Source organism: Schistocerca nitens, chromosome 6 (genome assembly GCF_023898315.1).
Source record: "Schistocerca nitens isolate TAMUIC-IGC-003100 chromosome 6, iqSchNite1.1, whole genome shotgun sequence".
Taxonomy (NCBI): domain Eukaryota; kingdom Metazoa; phylum Arthropoda; class Insecta; order Orthoptera; family Acrididae; genus Schistocerca; species Schistocerca nitens.
The window spans coordinates 383,435,491-383,455,672 of NC_064619.1; positions in this window are offsets into that span (position 1 = coordinate 383,435,491).

Sequence of the window (20,182 nt, forward strand, 5' to 3'; positions counted from 1 at the left end):
TGAAAAGAAAACTATGATTGCTGTGGTGTCACCGCTAGACACCACACTTGCTAGGTGGTAACTTAAATCGGCCGCGGTCCTGTAGTACATGTCGGACCCGCGTGTCGCCACTGTGTAATCGCAAACCTAGCGCCACCACATGGCAGGTCACAAGACACGGACTAGACCTCGCCCCAGTTGTACGGACTACATAGCTTGCGACCAGACGTACGAAGCTTTCCTCTCATTTGCCGAGAGACAGATTGAATAGCCTTCAGCTTAGTCCATAGCTACTACCTAGCAAGGCGCCAATTGTATCAGTGCTTATAGCGTACTAATATTCAAGAGAGATGTATTCCAAGGACTCATTAAAGTTAAGTAACAAACCTATATGTACTTTTCTTCTTATTCATTAATAAGTCTCATGTTCCAGAACTTCAAGACCGTCTGCGTTAGTTTAGCGTGCACCTAGCTACCTCATTGTGTCTATGCTTTCTGAAATAGACACAACATTATTTGGCGACGAGTAAAAGAGTTTGTATTAATTCGTTTGTGTCATGGCTTCGCCACAATCTCCAGATGTGCTGTCCGAATTTTTTCGCTTGCAGAATCAGCAGACGCAGGCGTTACTGGAAGCCCTTGGACAGCTCGTCCAGGGTCAACGTGCGCTGCACAACGATGCGGCAGCCGCCGCTTCTTCGCTACCGCTGCCACAAAACGCTGTTGCACCTCCTTTTCGGCCATACGTGGCGGCCGACGAGACCTGGCAAGAGTGGTCTCGCCAGTTCGACTTTCACCTAGCAGCATACAGAATTCAAGGTAAAGAGCGGCAGCCGTTTTTGCTTTCTTGTGTCGGTGTGTCTACCTACCGTGTGATAGTGAAATTGTTTCCCCGACGCGACGTAGCCACTCTGTCCTACGACGAAATTTTGTCTGCTTTAGATGCCTATTTCAAAGAAACAGTAAATGTAGTTGCAAAACGGTATACGTTCTTTCGTACAAAACGTACGGCCGGTCAGACTAATAGGGAGTGGGTTGCAACTTTGCAAGGACTTACTCGGGAGTGTGCATTTGAATGTGACTGTGGACTTCCTTATTCAGACACTATGGTGCGTGATGCAATAGCACAGAACGTTTCTGATGTTCGCATAAGGGAACAGATTTTGAAACTAGTTAATCCCTCCCTTCAACAAGTGATAGACATATTGGATAGGCAAGACACACTTGACTTTGCTCAGGACTCATTTGAAACTTCGCCAGCCGTGTGTCACATTAACCGGCCCGCCGGCCGCGCTGCCCGGGACGCTACACGGCCCTCGCGCCCGTCCGCACAGCAGCGGCAGCCTACCTTGCAAACACGTGCGCCGCGTAAGCCAGCAAATACAGTGAAATCATGCCCGCGGTGTGCTACGAGACATTCGCGTGAAAATTTCCCGTCACGCCAAGCTATTTGCTTTTACTGTCAAAAGAAAGGACATGTTCAAAGTGTTTGCCAGAAAAAGCTTAAATCAGACAATCACAATAATTCCAGGCCTTTTGCTTCGCGCCGGAATCGAACCCAGGACACTCAGGCTCGTGGACCTTCGCCCATGGACATTCATGTAGTTCATTCCCACCCGTCCAGTGACACTTTAGCTAACAGTGACTGTGTTCGTCCCACCAAAAGTGTGCGTCGACGTCGCCGGAAATCCCGTAAAGTCGCAAGTGCTTCTGTACCTGTATCAGTTCAAATTGCACGTGACAGTCGCTCTTGTCGTCAGCAGGACAATAAACTTTTTGTGGACTTAGACTTTGAAGGCAAAGTGATACCATTCCAGCTCGATACCGGAGCTGCAGTTTCATTGCTCAATTACGACACGTACAAACAACTGGGCATACCGCCATTGCGTGCCGCAAATGTTCAGTTACATAGTTACTCAGGACAGCATATACCTGTGTTAGGACAGTGCAGCCTTCTTGCCTCATACGAGGGACAAACAAAACTTGTGTCATTTTACGTTCTTCGTTCTTCTACTGCAGTGAACTTGTTTGGTTTAGATTTGTTTAAATTGTTTAATTTGTCTATAGTAAATCAGGTCCTATCAGTGAATCAGACTGTGCCTACCGCCAGTGTTTCTAGTCTTTGTGAAGAATTTGCAGACATTTTTGCACCGGGCCTTGGTTGCGCTAAGAACTATGCAGCACATTTGGAACTGAAAGACAACGCGCAACCGAAATTTTTCAGAGCACGCAATGTTCCCCACGCATTGCGTGATGAGGTCGCCAGAACATTACACGATTTAGAATCTCAAGGTGTAATTGAACGTGTGCAGGCTTCTCTCTGGGCCTCACCCTTAGTAATTTTGCCAAAACCTTCCGGAAAATTGAGACTTTGTGTGGACTTCAAGGCAACTGTGAATCCTCAACTTGTGACTGCTACTTTTCCTTTGCCCCGCCCGGAAGATCTTTTTGACAAACTGTGCCCGGGAACATATTTTTCCAAATTGGACCTAGCAGATGCGTACTTGCAAATACCTGTGGACGAAGAATCCCAGCGCGTCTTAGTGGTTAACACGCATCTTGGCTTGTATCGCTTCAAAAGACTGCCATTCGGGTGTGCATCTGCCCCGGCATTGTTTCAGCAATATTTACAAACTATTTGTGCGTCGGTCCCTACTGCTGCGAACTATCTGGACGATATTGTGATCTCAGGACAGACAGAAGCAGAACATTTGCCAAATCACCGCACATTATTTCAGGTCTTGCGTCAGCATGGTCTTCGCTTGAGGAAGGACAAATGTGTGTTTTTTGCTCGGGACTTACCCTACCTGGGGCATGTCATAAATGCCCAAGGTATACATCCGGGTCCAGAGCACCTCCGTGCCATACAGGACTTACCTGCTCCGCAGAATTTGAAACAGCTACAGAGTGTGCTGGGTAAAATTAATTATTATAACAAATTTCTGCGAAATGCTTCTTCCATTTCAGCTCCGCTTCATCGCTTACGCCGTAAAGGTGTTCCGTTCGTCTGGACGACGGAATGCGAACGCGCCTTTCGCCGGTTGAAATCGGCGTTACTTTCAAATACTTGCCTTACGCCATTCGATCCCCGAAAACCTCTTTTGTTGATGGTAGCTGCATCGGACTTCGGGATCGGTGCTGTGCTTGCGCACAAAGATGGCTCGCATGATCGCCCTATTGCCTTTGCGTCAAAATTGCTCTCGTCTGCGCAAAGAAATTATTCACAGATAGAGAAAGAAGCTTTAGCTCTCGTGTTTGGTGTTACAAAGTTTCATGATTTCTTGTATGGTCGTCACTTTACCATCATCACGGACCACAAACCTTTGACATCGCTTTTTCATCCGAACAAGCCTGTGCCTCCGCGTACAGCGCAGAAATTCATTCGCTGGTCACTTTTTTCTCTCGCAGTACCGCTACGATATCTTGTATCGGTCCACTGCTCAGCACGGAAACGCTGATGCGTTGTCCCGTTTGCCTGTTGCTGAGGATAAAGCATTCGATTCTTCCGAACTTGCTTGCATGTTCATTGATTCGGAAGCCGATGAAGTGGTCGCATCGTTTCCGATTGATTTTCGTCGTGTAGCTACAGCCACAGCTACTGACCCTGTCCTTGCTACTGTTTTGCGTTTTGTTGCTACGCAATGGCCCTTGTCAAAGTCACGGATCGAAGATCCTTTGGTTCGCCGTTTTTTTGCTCACAAGGAGAGACTTTTTGTACGACGTGGTGTTTTGTTGTTGCGTTCTGATAATGATCAATCCCGAGTCGTGGTCCCACGTTCGTTACAGTCCTCTGTCTTAAAGCTTCTTCACCAAGGACATTGGGGTATAGTGCGTACGAAACAACTTGCTCGTCAGCACTGTACTTGGTTCGGAATCGATGCTGCGATTACGAATATGTGCTCCTCTTGTGTGGCGTGTGCCGAACAACACTCCGCACCGCCGCGGAAGTTCTTTGCATGGCCGAAAGCCACTTCCCCTTGGCAACGCTTGCACATCGATTTTGCTGGTCCATTCTGGAATGCTCGATGGTTGGTTGTGGTCGATGCTTTCAGTAATTTTCCTTTTGTTGTCCGGATGTCTTCCACGACGTCTTCTGCCACAATCCAAGCCTTGTCTGCTATCTTTTGCATTGAGGGTCTTCCGCAGACTATTGTTTCCGACAATGGCCCACAATTCATGTCCGCAGAATTTCAGTCATTCTGCCAGGCCAATGGTATTCAACATCTGACATCCGCGCCGTTTTCGCCTCAGTCCAACGGTGCCGCGGAACGATTGGTCCGGACTTTCAAGTCACAGATGTTGAAGTTGAAAGAGTCGCATTCTCGGGAGGACGCTTTGTTGCTCTTTTTGTCTTCGTATCGCTCTCAGCCCCGAGATGGTCGCTCGCCGGCTGAGTTGCTTCATGGTCGTTCTCATCGCACCCTGATGTCTTTGCTGCATCCGCCGCATCAGGTTCCTGTGCAGCGGCAGACTCCTGCTTTTGCTCCTGGCGACGTTGTCTATTATCGCAACTATCGCGGTTCACGGCGTTGGCTCACAGGGCGCATTCTTCGCTGCCTCGGCCGCGCGATGTATTTGGTTTTGGGGGCCTCTGGTGAGGTGCGTCGGCATCTCAATCAGCTGCGCCTCTGTCGTCGCCTGGGTTCTGCCGCTCCCCGTCTGCTTTCAGCGACGGAGCCGTCCGGTCAGCGCCCTGGGGACCCATCTACTGGCTCGCCTCATCCCCAGGTGTTACCGACGCTGCCTTCCATTTTGCCTCATGGCGTCGCGCCGCCGCCGCAGCCGCCGCCGGCGCCGCCCGCAGCGGACGCTTCGCTGCAGCCGCCTGGCGCCTCCCTGGGTCACGCGCCGCCGCTCGCTTCCCGTGACCAGCCGTCCTCCGCCATGGACCTCTTGCCCGCTCCGGACCAGATGTCGTCTTCGCCCGTCGGGTGCTCCGACCACATGGAGGTCGACCCTTCGACCCCTCTTGTCTCCTTACGTGCGCATACACCTCATGTTGACGTGCACCCTGGACTAGGTTTGCAGGCGTTTCCTAGCTCCCCTCGGACCGAATGGCCGGGTGCGGGTGGCACCTCATCGCATACGTCAACATGGGGTCCTCCCCACGGCGGGCGGAAGCCTTATCTCACGACCGTTCGCCGATTTGCGGGGGAGGAATGTGGTGTCACCGCTAGACACCACACTTGCTAGGTGGTAACTTAAATCGGCCGCGGTCCTGTAGTACATGTCGGACCCGCATGTCGCCACTGTGTAATCGCAAACCTAGCGCCACCACATGGCAGGTCACAAGACACGGACTAGACCTCGCCCCAGTTGTACGGACTACATAGCTTGCGACCAGACGTACGAAGCTTTCCTCTCATTTGCCGAGAGACAGATTGAATAGCCTTCAGCTTAGTCCATAGCTACTACCTAGCAAGGCGCCAATTGTATCAGTGCTTATAGCGTACTAATATTCAAGAGAGATGTATTCCAAGGACTCATTAAAGTTAAGTAACAAACCTATATGTACTTTTCTTCTTATTCATTAATAAGTCTCATGTTCCAGAACTTCAAGACCGTCTGCGTTAGTTTAGCGTGCACCTAGCTACCTCATTGTGTCTATGCTTTCTGAAATAGACACAACAATTGCAGTTCCTGTGAAGGTAAATGTCATTTTGTGCTCCCTCATTTTTTTTTAAAAAATTATTATTTACTCGATCTGTAGACAGAAAATATTTATATTAGTACATCTATAAAATTTTATTTTAACCAATGCTGCAGTGCAGCTAGAAACTAGATATCAAATGAAATAAGCAATTACGCAAACCAAAGCATAAAAATATCATTCAATAGTCATGTGACATTTCATAAGTTAGTAGACATTCTCTCAACTCTCGTAGAAAGACGCTTGTGATAATCAGGTGTGCAGATGTAAAAATATTTCTCGTCATTTCATTAGGCATTCCCGTAAATATCATAAATTAAGAGCTCCACAGTGTCAACATATGTTTTCAAGTTCGACCGTGTCGTTTTTGCGATGCTCTCTACAAAGGAACGTCAATAGCGAGGATAATGGCCTCCCTTTTTTTTTTCTACCTGTGCCGCTGAAAAGGGTTCGCAGTAATGGCTTTTTCTCCAGGCGTCTGACACACCTGGCCGCTCACAACGAATTACTTCACGGTCACTTACCTTTCTTAACGAAATATTTACGACAGCAGTTTTCGCTACAGCGACAGTCTCATATAAAAATTTCATAGGTCAAGAATTTGCGTTACAAATCTGTAGAAACAAAATCGTATGAATATAACAGTGTCCAAAAAATTTTCGCCAGCATTGTGATACATTCACGCATTTACACACATTTCATAACTCTTAAAGTACGATTCTCGGTTTGCAACATCCTTTTTCACCAGTCAGAGTCCCTACCTTCTATTCATTATTCATATACATAAAAACACGTAATCACATTCCTTATATAGCATCATCTTATTGATCATAAACATACCGCAACAGCATAATATACATCGTCGTTGTAAAAATAACATCATAACACCTCAGTCAAATGTCAAAATCGTCGTAGCTTCCTCCAATAATTTCAAAACCTAAAAAAATTCTCTGCTCATGTCAAAAGTGTCATCTACCTCAAACGTACTTTAAAATCATGCTCCCTTACCAAATACATCATTCAAAGCTCTCATAGTATCACAATGGTTACGAAAAAGTATGAACAGTTCACAAAGTACAGACGAAATACAATTTCGTAAGTGTGAAGTTATCCAACGGTGTAATTACGTAAACGTCTGTCACAGATGTAGTAAAATAAATGTTTGTCTCTCTCAGGTAAATAATCAGATAGCTGTGTAATTCTGTGTTAGAGAAATATGGTACCGATGTGTAAAGTTGTATAAGCAAACACCATATTAGCTAGGGCTCCTTGTGCTTGCCAAACATATGGTACACAAAGTAGGCGTGTACCCCCTGAGGATTAATGTAATCATAACCTCAGGTGTTACAGATTACAGCAATGGAATGAAATGTATCACAGAAAACTTTCTTTGTAATTCAGAAATCCTTAAAAATAAATGTTTTAAGAACAAAATTAATCACTCAAATACGTGTCCTGTAGCGATAAGCTGTGCGTCTTGTTGTAAGATAATCTCTGTGGAAGTGTAGTTATCGTCTTCCGAAAGCTAAGTTCTGCAGAAGTCAATGTACTTACCTCATGATAAACAAAAGTGAAATGCTTCGTGTATAGATATCTTTAGTTATTACGCTTATTGCCGTGAAGAAGAAACTACTGTGCTATAACGTATTGTTGTGCTACAGAAAAGGCTGTCTCATTGTAGCTATACCACAAAAGTTACTACTAAAGCGTATTTTACTTTCCAGAAGAATTCAAAAAAACTGTGGAGATATAAAGCAGATACAGCACAGAAGCAACAATGTAAATTGTGTCACACATTAGAAGCGTCATGATAAAAATCGTGTAGCTGTCACATAAACTAACCTCTGTGTCATCTGGTATCTCTCAGAAAGCACTTTAAATTCAGAATGTATTTTCAAATAAACCAAAATGTTGCATTAAAATCTCATTAGCAGTATATGTTCTAAGTATGTAAGCCTTATAGTCGTTACGAAATCGTGCAACTAACAAGCGAGAATGTACACACACAATAGCACTGTGACGTCTGTTCACTATAACAATGCATTCGTAATTTCTGTTTCAATAAGTTCTCTTGGTTCTTGACTGGATATTTAACTTCAAACATTGTTGCATGTTAACAGTTTCTCAGTGTGACAAGCATACTAGTAATGTAAAGTGAAAAGTTTTATAGCAAAGACTAAGTTAAAAAGCAGATGATCTTTCAATAAACGGTTTTACATGTGAAATGTGGTGTAAATCTGTACTCTTCCTAGTACGCAGAGTTTCAACTTCAACGCAATTATCATGTGGTATACGTCGGTAAAGAATGCTAAAATTTTTCTCAAGGCTAGCGTCTTATGTTATTTTTCTCGAAGCCAGCAGGCGCACGCGTCTGCCTGCTGTGCGAGTCATTGTCTATTGTCTCTTTGTTGGCGCGCATCGTTATTGGGGTTTGGAGACCGAACTTCTACAAATTCGCCTTGCCGAGAGGGCCCAGCTCTGTTAGAATCCCGCCAGTTCTGATGAAATTCACGTCTGTCGTTATGATTACGAGTATATCGACTGTCGTCATGTCGGTAGATTCCATAGTTTCTTTCTTGTCGGTCATGTGGTGGAGAATTTCTCCCGGAATCGTAACTGCGCGCTGAACTGTTGCGGCTGAAGTTATTCTGCCTCCCTTGATAATAATTGTTTTGGTTCCCATATTGTCTGTTTCTCTGATTGTCTCTGTGATATTCATTACTACGGAGATGCGATCTTTCTCTGTAACTATTATTACTCTGCCAGTGGTTGTCATATGGGTGGTGTCTGTTTTGGTCACGATTTGCATTGTAAGAATAGCCTTGTCGTGTCCAGTTATTGTTTCTGTCGTCACGGAATTGTGACGTATGTGACCTGCAGTGATTGTTTTCCTGTTTTCGCATCCGGCGACTGTCTGTGTCAATTTCTAATTCTTGTAGGAGTCCCTGAAAAGCTTCAATGTCGTCTTTACAATGTCCTGCTAAAATAATATGTCGTAAATGTTCAGGCAATTTGAGTAAGCAAATGCGGATGAGTTCTGAGGGGCTGTATGGGTTTGAAAGATATTGATTCTTATGCAACATGTCTTCAAAATATTTGACAAGACTGGAAAATTCTGATTGTTCAAAACGTTTCATCATTATAATGCTATGTTTTACTCGGTCTTGTGTAGCTTGAGACCAATACGCTGAGAGGAAGGCATGATAAAATTCTCCTTCACTGTGACAATCGTGAATGACCGATCGCATTCTTACAGCTGGTTCATTTTCCAAGTAGCCACACATAAATTCTAACCTGTGCTCCAAATGAAACGTCCCCTTTCAATAATAGTACACTACTGTGCTTAACCTGACACACAATATTTTTTAGCGCAACGCAATCTGACTTTCAATAATCCCTACAAAAGAATGGGCCCTGACTAACATTAAACTATACCTTTCACATATCACTTACCTCACAAAAATCTTCGCTACCCAAGCTACTGCAATACAGCGAGCGCCACTACTGCCAGCTAAATAAAAGATTCAGAGTACTGAAGGCACTAACTACTGATAGGCATAGTTAGCAAATGAAAGATTTTGATAGAGAACAACCAATGTATTTACCTCAATAGTCATAATATATATAGCAGTTCATGACAAATTAGAAAACTCCGCCATCTCTCTCCCCACATCCACCGCTGCTGGCGGCTCACCTCCAACTGCGCAACGCTACGCGCTGTTCACAGCCAGCTGCCTAACACTACCATGGCGAGTATTACACCAATGCAAAGCAGCCACAGACTGCACACAGCACAGCCAGTGATTTTCATACAGAGGTGGCGTTACCAATAAAAAAACCTAAACAGCCTACTTACAATGCTTTCGTATATATAGGTTGCAGCCTTTTTTTTAGTGCATGGATATCGAAGCTTCTCGAGATGTATACATTGCTTCATGACCATATAATTTGAATGTTTGATGGTTTATAAATGACAGTTTGCGACGCAGACATTCTGATACTCTGGCGGTATTTCCGAACACAAAACTGTGAATGATGGTTTCCATTTGCCCACAGATCTTACTTCGTGATTGAGGGGGGGAGGGGGACGGAAGGACGAATTTTGTTCAGTTTCTTATTTATAGGGGCACTGGCATTTACACCGAGGCAGCATCGTTATGTACAGAGTGTCAGAGTATGCAAGTTCGTTCAAATGATACTCCACTTCAACAATATCAGCTTTTCATCGTTATCTTATAGAGAGTCAGATTGTGTAAGTCTGACCTGATGATACTCGATTTCAACAATATCGCGTTCTCACTGACAGGATTTCTTTGTTAGTGGTTTTCTTTTTTACTTCTTTTCCACATCTAGTGCCATAGGACCAAACTGAGGAGCAAATCCCCAACGTCATCGAATGTGTCAGTACATGAAATTCAACACAAAAATAATAAAAAATAAAATAAAATGTTTATGAACTCAAAAAATTACAAGCCATAAATTTATGTGAGCTCAGTCAACAATATAACACAGGAATCAGCGTAATTTTTCAAGAACTCCTCAACAGAACAGAAAGAGTTACACCTGAGGAAAGTCTTCGTTTCAATTTGAAAGCTCGTGGGTTACTGCTAAGATTTTTCATATCTTGTGGTAGTTTGTTGAACATGGATGCAGCAGTATACTGCACACCTCTCTGCATTACAGTGAAGGAACTGCGTTCCAAATGCAGACTGCATTTCTGTCTAGTAGTATCTGAGTAAAAGTTGCTAATTCTTAGGAATAAGGTGATATTCTTAGCAAGAAATGACAATAAAGAATATATATGTATTGAAAGGCCAATGTTACAATACCCAGATTAATGGACAGGGGTCGACAAGTGGTTAGCAAACTTACACCACTTATTGCCCATTCCGCCTGTTTCTGTACCAAAAATATCCTTTGAGAATTGGAAAAGCTACCCAAAATATAATACCATACGTCATAACCGAATGAAAATAAGCAAAGTAGACAACTTTTCATGTCAAAGTGCCGCTTACTTTGAAAGGTGGCTACACTGAGTCACAGCGCCAGAGATTGCGCCAAAGAGTATTATTCAGTCGCCTCCACTGGCAGTGTTTGTTGGGAGGTGGTAGTGGAGAGTGCTTGTCGAGAAGTCATCGTGGAGAGTGCTTATTGAGAAGTGGGCAGTAGGAGTTCTGATGTAGCCGTGACTAGTTGTGAGCATGTTGTATGCAGTTGTTCTGATGGGCTAGACAGCTGATGCTGTTCGATTGCGGATGTTGTAATGATCAGAGTGTATGTTTCGTCAATATATATGAAGGTAAAGAAAATCTTTTATTTTTTATTTCAAACGTGCAAAATAACAATGCCTCTTGGTCACAGGTTCAGTCAACAAAGCATCTGGCTTGTGTTCATGTATTAGACTACAATTCGGGTTTATGTGTGATTATAGTATTTCCGTTTTTTTTATTACTTCAGTGTAAATGGTGCTTAAAATACCTTGTCTTATTGAGGAAGAACCGTGCCAGATGTGTACGTTGAATCACACTTGCACACACAGAACAGTTACACTTGTGTTTTGTTGTTTCGTAGGTTTTATAGTTGCTGGGGACTTAATTAATTAATTATTCTATGCAGTCAGATTGCGTACTAATACCAGTCAGGGCCAACCGGTTACGAGACTGCGTAACCGGACAGACAGCTACGAAAATTAAAAAATATTTGCATTGTAATTAATTAAGCCCCCATGCAACTTCAGATTGCGATCTAGAAGTAAAAATGGCAGCATAAAGTCTTTGAACAAGATCCTGAACGTGGGCTTTCCACGATACTTCACTATCTAAAAACCTAGAAATTTGAACTCTTCAGTTTCACCTGTCATGTGCCCATTCTGTGAAATTAAATACTCGCGTTTCGTTGAATTGTGTGTTAGAAACTCTAAAACCCGAGGCTTGCTGTGATTTAGCAATAGTTTATTTTCTACAAACGATAAACGTATGTCATGAACTGCAATATTTGAAACAATGCCAATACTGCACACAACATCCATTACTAATAAGCTAGTGTCTTCATGAAACAGAAATATTTTAGAATCTCCTGTAATACTAGAGGGCATACCTTTCACATAAATTAGGAATTACGAACATATGTGGCTCCAGCACAGATCCCTGAGGCACCCCCCCCCCCCATTTGACTATGCCCCACTCATACCATTCTCAGCACTGTGAATAATGACCTCTTGCTGTCTGTTGTTAAAGAAAGAGTTGAACCAATTGTGAGCTACTGCCTGTGTTCCATAATGGTCAAACTTCTGGAGCTATATGTAGTGATTAACACAATCAAGACACCTTAGTTAAATCAAAATAGATGCCTAGCATTCTAAACGTTTTGTTTAATCCATCCAGTACCCCACAGAGAAAAGAGTTATTAAGTCACTTCTAAAACCGAACTGTATATTTGATAGCGAGTTAAGTTAAATGAAATAATCAAATATCCTTATATACACACGTTTTCAATAACCTTAGTGAACACTGGCGGCGTAGAAATAGGTCTAAAATAGTCTACATTATCCGTATTTCCCTTTCTACAAAGCAGCTTTACTACTGAGCACTTTAATAGTTCAGGAAACTGGCCATACGTAAAGGAAAATTTACAAATATGGCACAGTACAGGGCTGACATGTGGAGCACAGTACCATAATATCCTGCTAGGCACTTCACCGTATCATCATGTTCATGAGAGTCCTTAGTCGTCAGTGATTAAATCATTGACCCAATCTCACCCTTGTAGCTATCACAGAGGCGTATTTCAGACATCGATCTTGGAACGGTATTTTCCAAGAAAGATTCATGATTCTCCATAGATGCTAGGTTTTCATTTAATTGAACAGCAACATTAAGAAAGTGACTGTTACATAATGTAAATATATCTGACTTATCAGTAAGAGATATGTTGTTACTACGAACTGACGTTATATCGTGGGCCTCGTGCTAATGACCAGACACTTCCTTCACGACTGACCATATGGATTTAATTTTATCCTGGAATTGGCTATTCTATTAGCATACCACGTACTCTTTGCCTTCCTAATAGACGGCCGGGGTGGGCAAGCGATTAAAGGCGCTACAGTCTGGAACTGCGGGACCGCTACGGTCACAGGTTCGAATCCTGCCTCGGGCATGGATGTGTGTGATGTCCTTAGGTTAGTTAGGTTTAAGTAGTACTAAGTTCTAGGGGACTGATGACCTCAGAAGTTAAGTCCCATAGTGCTCAGAGCCATTTGAACCAGCCTTCCTAATAACATTTTGAAGCGCATTACAATACTGTTTGTAATGGGCTACTGTAGCTTGATTGTGACAACTTCTTACATTTTCATATAATTTTAGTTTTGTTCTACATGATATACTTATCCCCCTAGTGAGCCATCCAGGCTGCCCTTTACTATTAGCAATCTGTTTAGAATGTCGTAATGGAAAGCAAGTTTCAAAAAGCGTGAGAACTGTTTTAAGGAAAGCATTACATTTGTCATATTTGTCATTGGTACTACAAACATCTTGCACATCTTGTTCCTTAATCAGGTTTAAAAAACTCTCTATTGCCACTGGATTACCTTTCCTACATAGTCTGTAATTATATACAAAATTTGTTTGAGCGCTAAAACGTTTTAGTGTTAAAATTTGTGCTGTGGTGTCACCGCCAGACACCATACTTGCTAGGTGGTAGCCTTTAAATCGGCCGCGGTCCGTTAGTATACGTCTGACCCGCGTGTCGCCACTATCAGTGATTGCAGACCGAGCGCCGCCACACGGCAGATCTAGTCTAGACAGACTCCCTAGCACTCGCCCCAGTTGTACAGCAGACTTTGCTAGCGATGGTTCACTGTCTACATACGCTCTCATTTACAGAGACGACAATTTAGCATAGCCTTCAGCTACGTCATTTGCTACGACCCAGCAAGGTGCCATATATAGTTACTGTAATTACTTGAAGAATGTATTCTGAACAGATAATATTGTGAATCATGTACCGTCAAAAGCGACGTTCATCATTAATGGATTAAAGTTAAGTATCAAACGAATTACGTCCGCTTTCTGAATTCTCATTCCTTGTCATGTTCCAGACCTCACGTCAGTATCGTTCTTCCCTCCTCACGCCAGCCTGCGTGAGCTAAAACGCGTGCATTTCAGCCTCCACTCTTAACACGGTGTGGGCTCTTCTGCTAACACAAAATGTGCATCATGTTCTGAAAGTCCTTTCACCCTTGACCCGTCTAATAACGAAGAATGAATCAAAATATTGTTTACGGTTGTGCTACTGTTCCGTTCCACCTTGTGTACATAGCTGTAACGGAGCTACTACATCGTATTGAAAATAATTTTCTGTACAGCATGTTTTGGTCCTCACAACACTGTGAGCTGATTCAAACTTGAGGTAATGTCTCTAATAAGGGTCTCACACATTGTAAGTTCACGAACAATTATTGCAGATTGGACGTATGTATAGAATATGGGAAATGTGCAACGTTGATCAACACTTAACCGGCTTTAATCATCGTATAAGCACAAATAATCCATTAAAATACGCTAGCGTTAGTAATGAAATGGCGACACACAGGGCTTTCTCAGCGTCCGAATATCAGCTAGTTTTGTGTTGGGATCGGAACGCTTCATGCTAAAGACTAGATAAGGGTCTGTAAAGGTAACGCCGAACAAAAAGTAGTTATCATAAAGACGATACGGAATAATGAGAAGAAAGCAAACAAAGAATGACTCAGTCATTCTTATTTTCGTCATAAAGTGGCAGAGTCTATGGTTTGGACTAGTATGACGCACAAGAGACTTTAACTAACTAGTTCCGAACGGCGAGAAAGGATTATTGCAGACCATTTAAATGTAAAACTTCTAGTCTGCTGACAATATGCGGCAGTTTCACACTACAATGTTGGGCTACCTACACATAAATTACACAGAACCTCATTCAAATGACTGATAGGGGCAACTGGAATGATCTTACCTTACTGAAAATCTACAACGAAAAATCATAAGAATCAACAAATCAGACACAGTAAAACTTAAACGATACGGAATTTAGTGATAATAACCGAAAATGGAGCAAGGTTGGCCTGTCCAATAAGCACATTACTCTACATATCGAATATGGTAAAAGGTTTTCCATTCTTTCAAATATATTTTCCCATTTTGACGCTTTGTGACACTAACCTTTATCAACGACACCATTGCATTGGAGTAGTATTATTTGGTAAAGGACAAAAACTAGCTTTTGTATAGTTTTTGCTGATTGTTATTGGCATATAAAGCTGTGTATATTTTAATGTGGTATTCGGAGACGTATGTACCTTCCTGAAAGGGCATGCATAGAAACTGGGCAAGCATCTCCTCACGGATAAGCTACGTCTTTCCAGGCGTCGAGCCGAACGATGGTTTCGAGCGGTCGACAGGTGCCTATCGACTGTCGTTATTGGTACGGCTAGTCGCTCTGTCGGCCGGAAATCGATAGGGCGCTGCCCGCGCCGCATTGCCAGAGATTGCTTTCATTGTCCGCTCGCCGCCCGAACAGAAAAAGTGACAGAAGAAGGAGGAAGCCTCGTGCACGAGTGCCGTCGTCGTCGACGGCCGCTTTACGTCTTGGCAATAAATTCTTTCCCATGATTACTTCTCTCACTGTTTCACAATAAAAGATAGCTTTCCGATAAATTATTGTCGGCAATGACATTTCTTCGAATTCAATACACTCTCTTTTAACCTTTCTCCGTCTCTTTACTTTGAAACCTCCTTTATGCTAGTCGATGGTAGTTGTGTTTTCACATGTTTACTTGTGTAAGAGAGACCCACTCAATAATTCCATTTGCATGAAAGAATCATAACTAAGATATCTCGCTAATAGATTAGCTTATCCACCTGCGCAAATCTGCTAGTACATTTCCCTAATTTGCATGTAGTAGAAAGGTGGCTTTGAACAAAGGCTGAATGGAGGATTCATACATAGAATACTCTCTGTCGCATTTTATCTTTAAATCTGAGTGTGAACTGGAATAAAAGAGGTGTTGTCATCACTGAAAGAATTGATTTAGAAGTTATAGTGTCTATAACAATCGTTGTGATGGTCAGTTCGAACGCAGTTGTAGAACGCTTTGAAGATCATCAGCGACACATGAAATATCGAAATTCGGATAAAAAGCACAACCTGACAAACAAATTTTCATTTCTGTACAGTACAGCATATAATTTTTCCAGTGTGTTGATCCAGTGGAATTCTGTCAATACGTAGGAAGTTGCGAACTTATTGTGCAGAAGTACTTTAAGCAAGATTGCTGCTGTAATCATAACTATGAATACAAACGAGCATTCTACGCTGAGAAACTGCGCGGAAACAGATAAATTGTTTAAAGGAAAGATATATGATTAGGATGTAATCACAAGTCGACAATGACATCATCAGAGAAGAAGCAAAACTGGAAGAGGGGAAAACGGGGGAAGAAAACCTGTCGCGTCCTTTTCCGGCAGTAGGATGAAGCAAGGTAGGGAAACTATGGTAATCCTAAATGTCATTGGCCTAGTGGAGATTATAACCTTCATCCTACAGACATCCTCCCGAATTCTATCTGAGTGTCTTACGACTGCGTCTCTCCGCCTGGTTTCAATTGTTTACTCACCACTGGAAGATGTACTGCCACTAGCTTTACGCCAACTACATTAGTTTTGTAGTTTTGTAGAGTGACTATTTCTTGAATTCTATACGACAGAAGAGGACTTATATCGTAATCATAGGCCAACCATTAGCTACGAAAGCTGTCAGCTGTCAAACCACGCAGCTGCTTCAGACATTAACAGCAAAGATATTCTGGATCGAACAGAACAAGACTGGGCAATTAGTAGACCGGGGTCTTGCCCAATATTCTATTCATGTGCCACTATTCAGGGAAATCTTTGGAAAATCTGTTGGAATGGCGTAAATTTGAAAACCAGTGTTTCAGAATTGTAGAGTTGCTGCATCGAGAAAGGCTTCCTATGAGTCACTGACTAGCATGCGTTCCACATGACATGTAACGTTTCGTGTTACGTAGTAAAACATCACTAGACACAACTTCAAATATTTTAATAATACCGTTATTCCATTGCAAGTTTAACTAGTATACTCTTGACATGGCTTGAAACGTTTAATGTTCTGTAGGACAAGATCACAACACACATCTTCAAATGTTTCAAATGACAGATAAGCTTATTCCGGTACTTCAAAAGGTCTTCCCTAGTTCTCAGGGAAGGGTATTTTAGGCAGTATTTATCGACTTCGGCAGGGAATTTGTTGGTAATTCTTAAACCTCTGTTATCTATATTTTGTCGTTTGTACATTAGTTTATTCATTATAAATTTAAAGAATGCGTACAATGCACGTAGTTACAACCTCTTCTTCAACGTATTAAATAAGTCACCCTTATCTCACATCTAACTCAAACGTAAACCTAAACTAACGAAAAAATTTTAATAGTATGACGTTATCGAATCTATTGACTTCAGCCACGGCTACAGCCTTGCGACTGTGGATATCATACAAAATAAGAAACAGTGACAGGTTTTATTCGTTCACTGCACCTTCCATAGCTGGATCGAGCTGTAACTAATATTTATCAGTAGTACGGAACACATCATTCGCCCTGAAATCATATAGGTATGGATATCGAGTTTATATAAGAGATTTGTGGCAAATTATAACGGGTAAATGGAATTCGGCTTCTAGGCGCGCAGTCCGGAACCGTGCGACTGCTACGGTCGCAGGTTCGAATCCTGCCTCGGGCATGGATGTGTGTGATGTCCTTAGGTTAGTTAGGTTTAAGTAGTTCTAAGTTCTAGGGGACTGATGACCACAGCAGTTGAGTCCCATAGTGCTCAGAGCCATTTGAACCATTTGGAATTCGGCTGGGAGTTGTGTAGCCGTTGACTCTTGATGAAACAAAAATTTGTTTCATTAATTTATGTTTCCACAAAATAAATGAGGGCATATGCGTGAGAACCAAGAACTATCAGACAGTTCGTAAAACGACCTCAATACCTGATGCAGTAAAGTAATATTCAATAGAACAAACTCTCGACACATAGAAATAATCAGCATTGAAATGAGCAGAAATTAATTTTGAAAGTCAGAAGCCTGAATCTAATGCAGAGCATCAAATATCAATACGTCACCCCACTGATACCGAGGGACACCAATTTTCACCTACAATAAAAACATACTTACCAAAACGGAAGCAAAGGGACACTCAGGCAGGACTGGCAACTCAAACAAACACCAGAAAGACGAAACGGATAGACAAGCAATCTACAGTGATATATAACCAAATTTACGCTGTTCGAAAACACAAGGACAATCAACACCAATTAAATTAGAAAACTTATCCCTAAAACACGATTCCACAGGTGAAGCACTCCGTTACGATTTTGAGGCAGAACAGCTGCCCCTCCGTATGTCACCAAATTACACTTCACACATACAATGTACTGCTCCACAAATTACACGTCCAGTAGCGGCCTCACTATAATTCATCAGTAGGAAACCTTGGCTAGAAAATAAAGGTGAGCAGACAGCGCAAGTAACCACTCCAAACTGTCTTCCAGTGATCACAATGGGAACCACTCTTCCGCTGGCGACACGTCACGCCCAGCTCTGCCGTCTCCTCTGAATGTACAGAGAAAAAACACCGTCCGCTGATTCAGCCAGAACGATGCCACATGTTGACAGGCAGCCACACCCAGTCTTGGCTGTCGTCCAGCACAGCTGCTTCGCCACTCCGCCAAGTTATTATCCCCGTCTCCAGAATGAATATTTGATCTCCAACTTGCAGATGTTACCATTTTTGCTGATCGATTCCAGCAGCCACTCTTGCTCTACCGCGACTGCCTCTCCAAATGGCGACGGCGGCCGTCAATCCTCCGTCTATATGGAACAGTTTTGACAGCGGCTCGTCCTGGGCTATGCCATGTGATACCCAAACAAGCTCGGCCGTCCTGCTATATATGTACTCCAGCGATGGCTGGCTCTGAGCACTATGGGACTTATAATCTATGGTCATCAGTCCCCTAGAACTTAGAACTACTTAAACCTAACTAACCTAAGGACAGCACACAACACCCTAGATTAAAAGTGTGTGTGGCACCGAATTCAGGGCCCTGGCGTTTCATAGGGGGCCAGTCGAGTTATCTAAGCATGACTTACGACCCGACCACACAGCTTTACTCCCGCCAGTTTCTCAGACTGCAGTAAACGAGGAAATGGTGGAAATAAATCTGTGTGGACGAGTCGTGAGTGTACCTGAGTAGGCCCCAGGTTCGAGTCTCGGTCCGTCACAAAGTTTAAATGTGCCTGCAAGTTATATACCAGCGCACACTCTGCTGCAGAGTGAGAAATTCATTCTGGATTACAAGCAGAGTTTCACTGAAGACTTTAAATCAAATAAGGCAAGAGTACTAGATAACATTCGTTCGGAATTCATAAAATCATCAGGGACGAGGCAGCCAAACAACCATTACAGTTGGTGTGTGGAATTCATGACCATGGTGACACACCGTCAAGCTCCCGTAAGAATACAGTGTCAACCAAAACAATCCTAAAGTTACCCAGGGCAGATAAGAGCGAGAAAAATCGCACAAAGAACTTAACGTCTCAGCATTCAACTTGTTGGTAAGAGTAATATACAGAAGACTGGAAAAAATAAGAGAGAAGCTCTAAGAAGACAATCAGCTTTTCTTCCGGAAAAGTAAACGTACTGGAAGGCGGGTCTGACGTTGCCGTTGACAGTGAATGAAGACTTAAGAAAAAAAGGAAACACGTCCATTGGATTTGTCGACCTAAAAAAAGCGTTTCAGAGTGTAGGTGGAAGGTGTTCGAACTCTACGAAAAATGGGAGTAAGCTATACAATATTTACAACAACCAAGAGGGAGGAATAAAAGTTAAAGACTATGAGATATGTGTTCGGTTTAAAAAGAGTACGAGTAAAATACGATTACCCAGTTTTCCATCCTTACAGCTCAGTGTAAACATTGAAGAGACAGTAATGAAGATTAAAGACAGTTTCAGAAGTAATGTTGAAATTAAATATGAAATGATGCAGTGATAAGGTTGGCCGATGATGAATTACAGAATCTGTTTTAAATAATGAACAGTCTGATAAACACACACTGTTCATCGAGAGGACGCCGAAGAAAGACGAAAGTAATGAGGAGTATCAGAAATACGTTTAATGATAAAATCAGTTGACAACCTATTCACTTCAGAACATCACTAGCAATCTACATTCTCAATTATTTTCTGGATGTGATCCAATGTCTATTTTCCTTGTTTTATCTTCTACAGTCTACTAGTATCAAACATAAGCCCTGATTTGAGCAAGAAATTTGTGCGGTTGTATGTGTAGAGCACAATACTGTGAGGTAGTGAATCATATAGTGCGGGAATATTCGAAGACAGGAGGATCAATGCGTTTGAGATTTGTTCTATAGCATGATGTTGAAAATTAGATAGATTGATAAGGTTATGAATGAGTAGGGTCTCAGCGGAATCAC